The sequence below is a fragment of the Cervus elaphus genome, chromosome 23, assembly GCF_910594005.1.
Source record: "Cervus elaphus chromosome 23, mCerEla1.1, whole genome shotgun sequence".
Lineage (NCBI taxonomy): Eukaryota > Metazoa > Chordata > Mammalia > Artiodactyla > Cervidae > Cervus > Cervus elaphus.
Genome location: NC_057837.1, coordinates 20,809,463 through 20,822,480, shown reverse-complemented (window position 1 = coordinate 20,822,480; position 13,018 = coordinate 20,809,463). Strand labels below are relative to the sequence as shown.

General features: G+C 36.7%; 1 protein-coding gene across 1 annotated transcript in view; it reads right to left on the bottom strand.

Annotated features, from left to right (window-relative positions):
• MALRD1 (MAM and LDL receptor class A domain containing 1) overlaps window positions 1-13,018 on the bottom strand; it is a 515,151-nt gene that overhangs the window by 366,408 nt on the left and 135,725 nt on the right. The gene's annotated exons all lie outside the window — the stretch shown is intronic.

Here is a 13,018-nt window from a genome sequence, read left to right as displayed (position 1 = left end):
TGACTGACCTTAAGCCTCTTGACATCTTCTACCAGCTTTCTAGATTTTCTTCAGAATTACTAGAATTTTCTCCCTGATATGTCACTAAGAAAATGAATGAATTTGGAAAAGGTTTATACATTCAACTAATGGGCAAATGCAGTCCACCTAACAATGCCTGGATAACAGGAAGTCTCCTGCTGTTTTAAAATGGATCACTGCAAATATAAAATGCACCCTTCTTTTCACCACCAGCACGATTAAAAGAAACACTACAGGGGGAGAAAACAGGAATGCAAATGTATTCTAATAAACAAAAAGTCAGCAGTCAAAATTTGACAGAACACACTGTAATAAAATATCTCTTATTTTATAGAAAATAAAGACAGCAGTTGGATGAACAATAAGAAAAAGGTGTAAGGACTGATTAATAACTATACATTAATTAATTACTAACACATTCCTTGGATCAATATCACTGCAATACAACAGAAAACATGGTAACAAGAGGCTCAGAAGATGTAAGAAAAAGGAAAAATTTGGATAAATTAAAAATAAGCATTACTAACTTGGCTATACTGCTCATGATCATCTTGCTTTATTTGTCAGAAGGAATAGAAAATTGATATAATAGAATCTCAAGTCTATGATAAGCACAACTGTACATATAAATATCTATAAGCTAACTATATGGGTATATAACCACACACAGCTCCATTTTAATGGGTGGGTGGGCTCAAGGGTCCCAAAGCATTCCTTCTGTTGTCTTTATATAGTCACAAATTCAAGAATTGGCCATTTGTGAAAGTTACAAATTCTCTCATTTACAGTCCACACCAGGTAAGCAGCATTTGTGACTGGATGCTGTCTATACAAGGAGTATTTGCATGGGGTTACTTCATATTACACAATAAGCATTTTCATATTGTTTCTACTAGCACTGTCAACAGGGAGACACAGAAATAATCCATGGCAGAGGACAGTTGGGTCTTTCTCTAAGACAAAGTTAACCATAATTTTTACCAAAATATCTTCAATTTCCTAACTTCTAAATGGTAGCATTCTTGAAAAGAATGAACAATAATTTCAAGATGAGATACTAAAAAAGTCAATTTGCATATATAACTTCAGTCTCAGCCTCTTTTGAATATTTAATTAAGGCAGACATTAAAAAAGCCTACTTGATAATAAATCATATCTTGAGGAAAAGCTATGAATGTTAAAGTTCAACTCTACTTCTGTCCTGTATTTATTTCAGTCTTGCAAAAAGCTTTGCAAATTATCCTAAGAAACTAGTCACAAGAAAGAGCAAACCCAAGTGTCTCTATTCTGGAAAATTCACTTTCTCTCCTGGTGTTTTTCCCAGAATAAATGGAAGGATATTAAAACACTAATGTTATTGTATGTAAGGCAGTATTGCCACTCTGGACATTAGGGAAGCCAAATTTTCCTCCTAAGTTTCATTAGCACCTTACTGAATGACTTAAAAGGCAATTGAAAATTCCAGTTAGGTCTGAATGACCTGTATTATCTGCAGAGGCCAATTCTACTTACATGAGAACTATTACTGGCTTGGAAATTTTATAAAGTAATCCAGCCCTTTTAACTTGTTCTTTTCATGGGCTGTTGCATGCTCCAAAGAAAGATGGAGTGGCTTTGTCAGCTACATTGGAAATTTTAGCTCTAATATAGCCAAAGACTCTTATATTAATAAGCCTCTAAAGACTTGTCTGAATAGATTCTTTTCCATATTGAGGAAACTGAGTTATTCACCAAAGTGTTTACATGATATAGAAACTAATCATTCATGTGTAAGACAGAATTTAATCATATTTTTTACCAAAATACCTTCAATTTCCTAGCATATGCATATTAATTCATATACGAGTTATATATATGTACATATGTACATATACACATATTCTATTAACTCAAAAGAAAGGAAAAATGGAATGGAGTCAGCCTGCCATAGTTTAACCACCCTGCATTGGGGAAAAAATTACAAAATTCCAGGATAATATATATCAATTTTTAACATAACTCATCTTCAGAAAAACTTGAAATTCTTGCTTAAAATTTATAAAAAGCACAAATCCTGTGTGGAGCAACTGGAATTCCAATGCATTGATGATGGGAATCCAAAATGATACAGTCACTATGAAAAATGGTTGGCAGAAATAAACCCGTGCACTTAACGGTAAATTAAAGAATGACAAAGGAGGTAAGAATATACAATGGAGAAAAGATAGTCTCTTCAATAAGTGTTTCTGGGAAAATTGACAGCTACATGTAAAAGAAAGAAATCAGAACATTTTCTAACACTATATACAAAAAAAAAAAAGTGGATTAAAGACCTAAATCTGAGATCAGAAACCATAAAAGTCCTAGAGGAAAGCATAGGCAGTACACTCTTCAACAAAAATCACAATATTTTTTTTGAATCTGTCTTCTAAAACAAAAATAAAATAAAAAAATAAACACATGGGGCCTAGTTAAACTGAAAAGCTTTTGCACAGCAAAGGAAACCATCAGCAAAATGAAAAGACAACCTACTGAATGGGAGAAGATTTTTGCAAATGATGTGACCTACAAAGGGTTAATATCCAACATATATAAACAGCTTCTACAACTCAATATCGGGAAAACAAGCCACCTAATTTTAAAAAATGGGCAGAAGAGCTGAATTTTCCTAAGAGGAAATGCAGATGGCCAACACGCATAGGAAAAGATGCTCCACATCACTAAGCTTCAGGAGAATGCAAACTAAAACCATAATGAGATATTACCTCACACTCGTCAGAACAGCTCTCATCAAAAAGAACACAAGTAACAAATGTTGGCTAGGATGCGGTGGAAAGGGAACCCTCCTACACAGATGCGTGTGTCTGTATGCTCAGTCATGTCCAAATCTTTGCGACCCCGTATACTGCAGCCCACCAGGTTCCTCTGTCCCAGGGATTTTCCAGGTAAGAGTAGTGGAATGGGTTTCCATTTCCTCCTCCAGGGGTTCTTCTCATCCCAGGGATAGAACCCAAGTCTCCCGCATTGGTGTGCGGATTCTTAACCACTGAGCGCCCTGGGAAGCCCTCCCACACTGTTGGTGGGGACGTACATTGGCACAGCCACTATGGAAGACTCTATGGAGTTTTCTCAAAAAACTAAAACTACCGTATGACTCAGCTTATATATCTAAAAAAATGCCATGTTTCTTCTTGTCAGGCTCTACAATATTGGTAAGAATTCAGTTTTTCTGTGCAAGTGTACTTTGGCGTTATGCCAACTGTTCCCCTGGTTACCAAGAAGGAAAAAAAGTCTTCTCTGTCCTGGCGTTTCTCATCATCAATGACAGAAGAGACTCAACGGTGACGGTTCAGTTCTTGTGAACTTAGTTTAACCCCAGCAGTGCTTTCAAGTAGAAAAGTGAAAGTGGCTCAGTTATGTCCAACTCTTTGCAACCCCATGGACTGTATAGTCCATGGACTTCTCCAGGCTGGAATACTGGGTTGGTTAGCCTTTCCCTTCTCCAGGCACTCTTTCCAACCCAGGGATCGAACCCAGGTCTCCCACACTGCAGGCGGATTCTTTACCAGCTGAGCCACAAGGGAAGCCCAAGAATACAAATACTGGAGTGGGTAGCCTGCCCCTTCTGCAGCAGATCTTCCTAATCCAGGAATGGAACAGGGGTCTCCTGCATTGCAGGTGGATTCTTTACCAACTGAGCTATAAGGGAAACATATGTCAAGTAGAATAGGTTGCCATATACTTCTTAAAAAAAAAAAAAGATTTTCTTGATGTGGACCATTTAAAAAGTCTTTATTGAATACATTATTGCTTCTGTTTTATATTTTGGCTTTTCAAGATCTTAACTTCACAATCAAGGATCGCACCTGCACTCCCTGCATTGGAAGGTGAAGTCTTAACCATTGTACCACCAGGGAAGTCCCAGCAAATACTTCTAAGGCAGGATATTTCTCAAGAAGATACTGCCTGTAGTTGCTGCAGTCCCCATTACTCCCTATCACACCTAACTCTAAGGCTGAAAGTCAGTTGCCATTAATTATTTTACACCCAAACCAATTCTCTTAATTCACACCCCTTGCCTGGTTTCCATGGGCACTTGGGTTTGCAATTCCTTGTGCATGCTGGTTAGGTTAGAAACCATGAAGGGTCTGAGACTTTACCCTACTTTCAAGCTAACAAGTTAGCCTGTCACTGTTTCATATACATATACTGAGAGAAGATACAAGAGACTTGACTTAGAGAGATGGCAAAAAACATCAGCCAGAGAAATGTCTTTCCCACTTCCTACAGGGAAGCATGATAAGCGCCAGGCATTTTTCTGCATGAGTGGTGGGCTGCATAATAGAAGAAGAACCCCAACATTAGGAGATTCTAGTTGTTATAGTTGCAGGCACAACTGAAGGACAAGGAGGAGGAGGGGGAAACAGGAGGGGAGAAAGGAGATGGGCTCTAGGTAGGTAAGTAACTGTGGAACACAAGCAAATGTCTCAGGGTAAACTCTATGCTATAGATTCTTTGCTCAGAAGCTGAACAACGCAGGACATACAAAATGCAGGAGAGGCCTGGGTGGGAGGGGAGTTCGGGAGAGAATGGATACATGTATATATACGGCTGAGCCACTTGGTTGTGCGCCTGAGACTATCATAACATTATTAATCAGCTCTAATACATATACAATAAAAAAAAGTTAAAAAAAAATGCATGGAGAACTGTCTCCCAAAGGGGAAGATGGACAGGGCTAATCTCCCAATACACTTAATTTGTGGAAGTATGATGATCCCTTCATGTATGTAAAAATTGAAATATTTATCTAAATTCAGCCTCCTTTCCTCTTATACCTCATTTTATACTCTTCTGAACTGAATCAGAGTAACTTGTTAGAGTCTCTCAGAGATGGTTATCCACCTGCTGTTGGCCCAGCTCCTTTTCCACCCACAAAAATCTTTTCCCATGAAAGCTTCTGCTATACTAACAGTAGAGATTTTTTAAAAATCAAGAAGCAAAGAATGGGGTTGAAGAAATAAGGTCACTGAAAACTTCATACAAGCTTTATTCAGATAAAATTTTTTTCTATTCTTCTTCTTGAATGAAAGAGACAGAAACCTAAAAAAAAGAAAAACTCTGAGTATTCAGGTCACATTATTTGGAATTGCTTTCCACAGTTTTTAAAGGGTTGGCAAGCCACAAAGCTTATTTCTGCTACTTTTCTCTCTATACCATTTTAGACATACAGGAAGAGTCAAAATTTGGGCAAGTTTTTCCCTCCCCATCAATTCTTAACAGTGCCTTTCTGGAACTTGCCTAATTAGATCTTAAAAGGGATAAATGTTGATCAATTTGAAATTAATTTGCTACTTGAAACTGGACACATTCACATGCTATATTACAGTATCCTCGGGGGACTCATCTAGACCATAACCCATTACACATCTCATCAATTATGTGAATGAAGACAAATAGTTCTCAATTTCCCTAGTTCTAAGAATTTATACAGAACCAATTTGATTGGTGGTTACAAAGAAGCATTTAATTGAAAAAAAAACCTGGTCAATATCAGAGAAAAGTGATGCAGGTTTGGAATTATTGACTTAAAAGTTCAGAAAACTGTGGTTTTATTATTTTAAAATGACACAATAAGATATAATAGAATTTTAACAGAATGAGATGCAATACTGAGTGACTGGTTCACATGTGCCAAAATTAACTTCTCATTTAAGAAGCATAGTTTTGAAATTTTAAAGGTTATCTTTTTTTCAATTAAAACTCACATTTTATCCTCCATACTATTAAAAATAATATTTAAAGGAAAAGGAGTAGAACCGCAGTTTATTGACTTACAGTATGTCTTTTCACAAAAATATCACATGCCCCTCAATCTCCTTGTGAAAGGAAAAAGCTCCAAAGCTACCCCCTACCTCCATGTGGGTACTTCTTAAAACTGATGTAGACAAAAAGCAAGAAAAATTGGGTCACACATTTAAACTCCAATGATAACACACATCTGTCCTTTCTGCATCTCATAATATCCACCCAGGGATGACTGAATTAAAAATCCCATTTCAAGTCTCAGTTTTAGATTATTACTTCCTCAGAGAAGCCTTCCTTGATCACTCAAGCTAAAGCTATTTTCCTTTAAAAACTTCTCATTTTAATTATATTGTTACGTAATTTTTAACTATATTGTTATGTGTGCATTTCAATGTCTGTCTCTTCTTGGAGACTTTAATGACACGTGACGTGAGGCCCACTGAGGGACACAAAGCTGTGTGCACCCAGCACCCGCACCCTGATAAGCATGCGGTAAGAATTGACTATTACAGGGAAAAACCAAACCAATTTCAACTAAAACTATACATGTTACTCTTGATGCCAGATGTCATTGCCCACATTTCCTTTCGTTTTTTTTTTTTAATTTATTTGGTTGTGCTTAGTTGTGGCATATACAATCTAGTTCCTTGACTAGGGATCTAATCTGGGTCGCCTGCTTTGGAAGCAAGGAGTCTTAGCCACTGAACCACCAGGAAAATCCCAAGCTGGTGTTTTTTAAATGCAACTTAAGAGAGAAAATAGGCCTCTTGATGCCATTTAAGTGATAAACTTGAATGAACAGTCACATTTACATCTCCAGGTATTTTTAAAAATAAATTCAGACATTAAATAACGGTAACACCTAATTTAGACATCATTTAATCCACTATCTCCTAAACTTGTCTCACCATCAGAATCACCAAAGGTTTCTATTAAAAGTGCAGATTCATAGGACTCTCCCTCTGGGGTTTCTGATACAGTGCATGAGGGAACCTGTATTTTTTTTTAATGATCCAGATGGTTTTGATAACTAAGAAAATTTGGGAACTACTAATCCAATCTAAATTCTGTGTTTAAAAGAATAAAGTAGATTCCCAGAGAAATAAAGTTCTTTATAAGATAACTGAGACACTTCACCACACACACACATAAATACCTAAGAGATGAAAAGTATTCTGCCTAATAACGGAGATAAGACATAATAAATAAATGCCATTTAAACCAGTTTCTGTCTACACAGTGCTACCAGGAGAATGTACATTATGCACAGACTTATTTTCTTGCTCAAAAGGAAATGTTTGCTATCTTTTTCCTGAAATCATGGAGGATCTCTAGCTGTATTTTGTGGCCTCCTGTATATCAACTAAAGCCTTGAAGGAAAAATTATTTTTAATTTTGATAAACACCCTATAAGTTTCTACTTCCTAAGAATCCATTCTATTTTCTCTAGTTCTCTACCATCACCTATTCTATACCTAAAATTACCACTGCATCTCATAGTCAGCTCTCAGTATTCAAGCTTAAGTGCATTAGGGTGAGCCTCCTTGAATGGCAAAATTTCAATACTGAAACAAAATTAAAACTAGAACAATATGGAAGCCACTTAGTGTGGTAGAGTTCATTTACACCTGCTTTTCATCCCCAGGATTTAAGTCTTCATTGAACTTGTTATAATATTGCTTCTGTTTAATGTTTTGGCTTTTTGGCCACAAGGGAAGTGGGATCTTAGCTACTTGACCAGGGATCGAACTTGCACCTCTTGCATTGGAAGGCAAAGTCTGAACCACTGGAGCACTAGGGAAGTCCCCATCCTCAGGACTTTTTTTTTATGTATTTCTTTCTTCTACTTTTTTATTGGAATACAATTGCTTTACAATGTTCCTTTCTGCTGATCAACGAAATGAATCAGCAATATACATACATAGCAAGTTTACTGATAGAAATCAACAGGCACTCTAATACACTGAAAAGTGAGTTAAGTTGGTTGAGATAACACCCTCATTGCTCTGTCCTGGATCATCCCAGTTCATGGAGCCTCTGTGGGAGGTACAGACAGGTGGCCACCAATCAGGGACAGCTGTCCTTGTTCTTAACTCACATCCAAGGCCACAGCTTTTCATATTTGTTAAAGAGAACAAGATACAGAATGACGAGTTTACATTTTTTTTTCTGGTGGGTAGATGAACTTTTTAATAACTGCCAAAGGAAATCTAAACTCTAAATATGCATATATACAGCTTGCTCTCTGAGTCACATACTCATGTCTGTTGGTTCTATAGAAAATGCAAGTAAGCAATGGCGTTAAAAAAGTCATTAGCCCTAGAACTTTCTTCATTTTGAATCCCATGGAAACCAAAGCTTCAGCTATCACTAATCTCTTAAAAATTAATTTTTTTTTTCACATGAAATTTCACATGAAATTGTCTAAGTAAGCAAGGGAAGGTAAGACACCTGAGGAAGCAATCAGTGGAGGAATAAAAGTAGAAAATCATATGTACAAACAGCATGATGTCACGTGGTAATAAAAAAGATACCACCTAAAGTCTTAAATCCTGGATTAAAGGATTATTTTTAAAAACTAGACTGTTTTGGACACATTTTAGATAGGAGAATGGAAAGTCATACATACAGATTATGAAAGTGTTTCCTTCAGTATAATTTTAGTATAGGACATTCACTTTCATATAATTCATAAGAGTCGGAGAGTCAAAAGGCAAGGTTGCTCTGTCAAACCCTCAGTCTCATTCTCTTTACATCTCCTCCATCCTTGTGTTAGCGACCTCTTTTCAACCTATTCTGTCAATCCTTCTGAAAACATATATTTTGTTTTCACCTCATCAGAAAACCATTACTCCACATCCTACCTTTCTGAGCAAGCAGAAGACTTGTTTTTAGTATATATTTCTAAACCGAGATGATTGGGAATGATTGATACAATTCCCAATATACCTTTCAGTTAACAATCAGTGTGATCTGACTCCGGGGTAAGATAAAAAAGGCCTGAAAGCATGGTCTAACTATGCAGCCTTTTTAACAGGCCTAAATAAATCATAAAGCAGAAATACTCAAAGTTACATTCCAATTGGTAATGTGGCCAACATAAGAAAAACAAAGAATCATACCTAAGGATGACATACAACATATCTACGGATGAACAACAATTCTACTTCTATTATAATATTAAAGTGTATAATGATCTTGTGAACTCCATAGTGGCTTTCTGTAAAGATCAGGACTCAACAAAGTCATAACTTAAGTGTTTTTTCCCCCTTTTAATTGGAATCTTTATTTTAAAAATGTTTGTTTTCTCAACTGGAACACCCCATTTGTTGCTGTTGTTTAGTCACTCAGTTATCTCTGACTCTTTGTGACCCCACGGACTGTAGCCCAGCAGGCTCCTCTGTCCATGGGATTTCCCAGGCAAGAATACTAGAGTGGGCTGCCATTTCCTTCTCCAGGGGATCTTCCTGACCCAGGGATCGAACCCATGTCTTCTGCACTGGCAAGCAGGTTCTTAACTGCTGACCCACCAAAGAAGCCCAACAACAACAAAAGTTGCCTTCATTCTACCATGACTCCGTTGAGTAGTCAGGAGAGCAACGCTATGGCTCATGATATCTAAAATATTAATCACTTTGCTCTTAACAAGAAAAGTCAGCAAATGGCTGATACAGATTAAAAGTGTTTTGCCTGTCAGAATCAATAACAATTAAAAGGTCCTTTCATAATCTTTCATTTTTTAACTATATACTTATTTAAATTAAAAAAATATAAAAATATCTCAACAAATCACTTAACACCAAATAATTTAGATTGAACTGTTTTAAAGCTGCCTTTTTTTAGAAACTTAGAAACTTACTTCCTTTCTATCAAAGTAAAGTTTAAGAGTCTGTGCTCAATTTAGTTCCAAACCTGGAAAAAAAATGTGTTAGGAATAGTTGTAGATCCTTTCAATTTTAAAAGTCTTAGATAAACTTTTGAAATATAAAATGTATTTCATGTACTCTATTCTTACATATAACCTGGGGTGAATCTTCCTCTTAGGTGAAGCATACAAAAAGGAAAGGTAAAAGTGTGTGATAAGATTTTGAAGTATTTGGGGAAAGTATAGTGAAATCCATAAAGCCAAATTTTCTATACAGCAATCTTCCATTTTATATGTGTTTGGTGGTTTTAGAGGTAGGAATCTAGATTTGGGATATATAATTAGAATATCAAACTATCTTCCCTAATAGTGAAAGTAAATATTTTGAGAATTTAGGAAGGAAGGAAGGAGGAGGAGCAGAGTGAGACACAAAAGGAAGGAAGGCAGCTTAAAAGAATGACTTAGCAACTTGGCTATCACTGTGATGGAATCTCATAGGCCTTCTGAGGAGCTGAATGGAATGGTCTAAGAAACATCCAATCCATTAGGGCGAAGGGAAGGGCTTCATCCCATACTGGTCATGAAGGGGGTCCCAGGGAATGAACTTTCCCACACTCTTGGGCAGCACCTGTATGAATATCCCACCTCCTAAGCAACAGAAGCCATGAGCTGTGGGCCAGTCCAGGCAAGTGTTGTCCTATTACGCCTGAACAAAGTGGTTCTAGCCCTAGTGGAAGTTTATGAAGAACTGTCTGTTACAGCAGAAGCTAAAATAAAATATGTGCCCAAAAGATTGAGAAGTGGTGCCCAGGTATCCAAAATAGGGTCCTATTCACCTTAAGAGGGAACTGAGAAATATTTTCCCTTACCTTATAAGAAATGCAGACGTGCACCTTTTAAGAACATCTAGGTTAATTAAGCACTACTTAAGTACATTGACGAGTCACCTAATTTTACCTACTCTTTGGTTTTCCCACTTCAAACATTCTCTCTGCATGAATCAATTTTATACTTTCAACTACCACCAATATGTTGATTACCCCAAACCTCCTTTCACTCCACACTTCCCTAAACTTCAGACTTCTTTTTTCCCCCAACCCTAAAGTTGAGACTTTTTTTTCCCAAAAAGAAATGTCCCTCAGAGTTTCTGATGGCCCTCAAAGCTCTAAAATGTCTTTCAACAAGTCATCTTTCTCCCTAAAATTTCCTCTCTTTTGCTCTGTTCTATATTTCAACTGACGGCGCCTACTGTTGTTACCAGCAGAATCTTGAATTATTCTGGACTATTCCCCATCATTCACACCACACATGCAAGCCTCAGTGGCATTACTTTCTAAATATTTCTTGAATCCTTTTCATTCCATCTATATTAGCCCATGTTCCCAGCTTAGGCTCTCGCTGTCTCCTACCTAAGCTACGTACATATGCATATACAAATACCACATAATACATATATATGTATATGCATGTATATAATTGCTTATTTTTTAATGGTAAGCCCTACTTCAAAAATGTTCTCCTCACAGCTAACAGAGTGATGGATCTGAAAGTGATCCTAAAGTGGACCACTTTTGGATAGAGTGATCCAAAAGTGATGGATCACTTTTGATCGGCTCACTAAACTGATTAAAACCTTCAATGGTGCTTATTAGCTCATGGTCAGTGTACACATTTGTGACCATGACAAGTGAGTCATTCCCTGCTCTGGCTTCTGTCTACCTTCCTCTGCCTCAAACTTCATGCACCGTGAATTATAGAAGTGCTTGGTGGTTCTTCCAATCAGCAAGCTGGTTCTCATCTGTGTATATTTGCATCAGCCTCTATGGCTCTTTAATCCTGACCCTCAGCCCCAACATGGGCGATCACCTATAGATACTGTATAGATAGGTAAATCATACAACTCCTGCCTTGATAACACTATTCCTAGTCAAGAAGTCACTCTTCTAAAAAAAATAATTTTTATTGTAACTATTTGCTTGAGTATCTCTGTCTCACTTTAGAATGTGAGCTCCATGAGGACAATGACCTTCCACTACTTGTATTTGTATCGCCACCAAGTGGCATAGTGCCTGAAGCAATGGAGGGCCTAAAATCAGTGAACAAATTAATATAGATATGAATTAGCACTTAAGTTAAAATTTACACAGAGAGATTATAATTACAAGTTAATTTTACTGTCTATGTTCCATTTCTTTCAGGAAATTAATTACTTTTAGTATTCTCATCACATTTTGCTGATATTAAAAAAAAAAAGAGGAACTAAATGGCCATCTCTAAAATATACAACAGTAGAGCTGTTGCTATCTATCAGTAGAATTTGAATTATCTGAAAGGAAATAAAAAACAAACTCTGATCTTAAATGTGCATTAGGGACTCAAAAATCATTGAAATTCATGGTAACAATAAAAGTTTAGGAAAGCTTTTAAACATATGATGGGTGTCCCTGGTGGCTCAGATGGTAAAGAGTCTTCTGGCAGTGCAGAGACCTGGGTTCAATTCCTGGGTCAGAAAGATCCCCTGGAGAAGGAAATGGCAACCCACTCCAGTGTTCTTGCCTGGAAAAATCCCATGAACAGAGGAGCCTGGCAGGCTACAGTCCATGGGGTCACAAAGAGTAAGACACAACTGAGCTTTGAACTTTTTTAAGATATGATAAAACTAAATTTAAGTTTCTTAATAAGAAGGATTTCTGTGACTTATAACATGCAACAAGAACTGTAGAGTTCAACTGTGAGTGAAAAATGGAATTTCTAGAATTTTATAATTAGAAATAGTTTATAGGTCATTTCACTGTTCTGATGAAAAAATATATAATTAGAAGATTAAGTAACATCCACAAAGTCACTAGATCCCTTAATGGAAAATTTGATCTTTAGAATCCAGGTATTCTAGCTCCTGACTTGATTTTATTTCCCTTTTATCACATTGTTTCCCAAGTGCTTTTTAAAAAAATATTTTCTTACTTGTTTGGCAACACCAGGTCTTAGCTGCAGCATGTGGAGTCTTCAGCCTTCCCTGTGGCATGCAAGATCCTTAGTTGCAGCATGTGAGATCTAGTTCCCTGACTATGGATTGAACCGAGTCCCCCCTGCATTCAGAGCACACAGTCATAGCCACTGGACCACCAGGGAAGTCCTGCCCAATACTTTTAAAAATAAAAATTGGAAAATTACATTTACCTTACATGTACAGCATAATATCAAGCTCAGCATAACTATTATGTGTATCTATTAAAAGCAAAACAATAAAATTCCATATAAAAATCATCTCAAAATAATTGAATACAACTAACTGGGTAATCAAACAGGAAAAGCTCTTACACAAAGATATTTTACCCCTGAAAA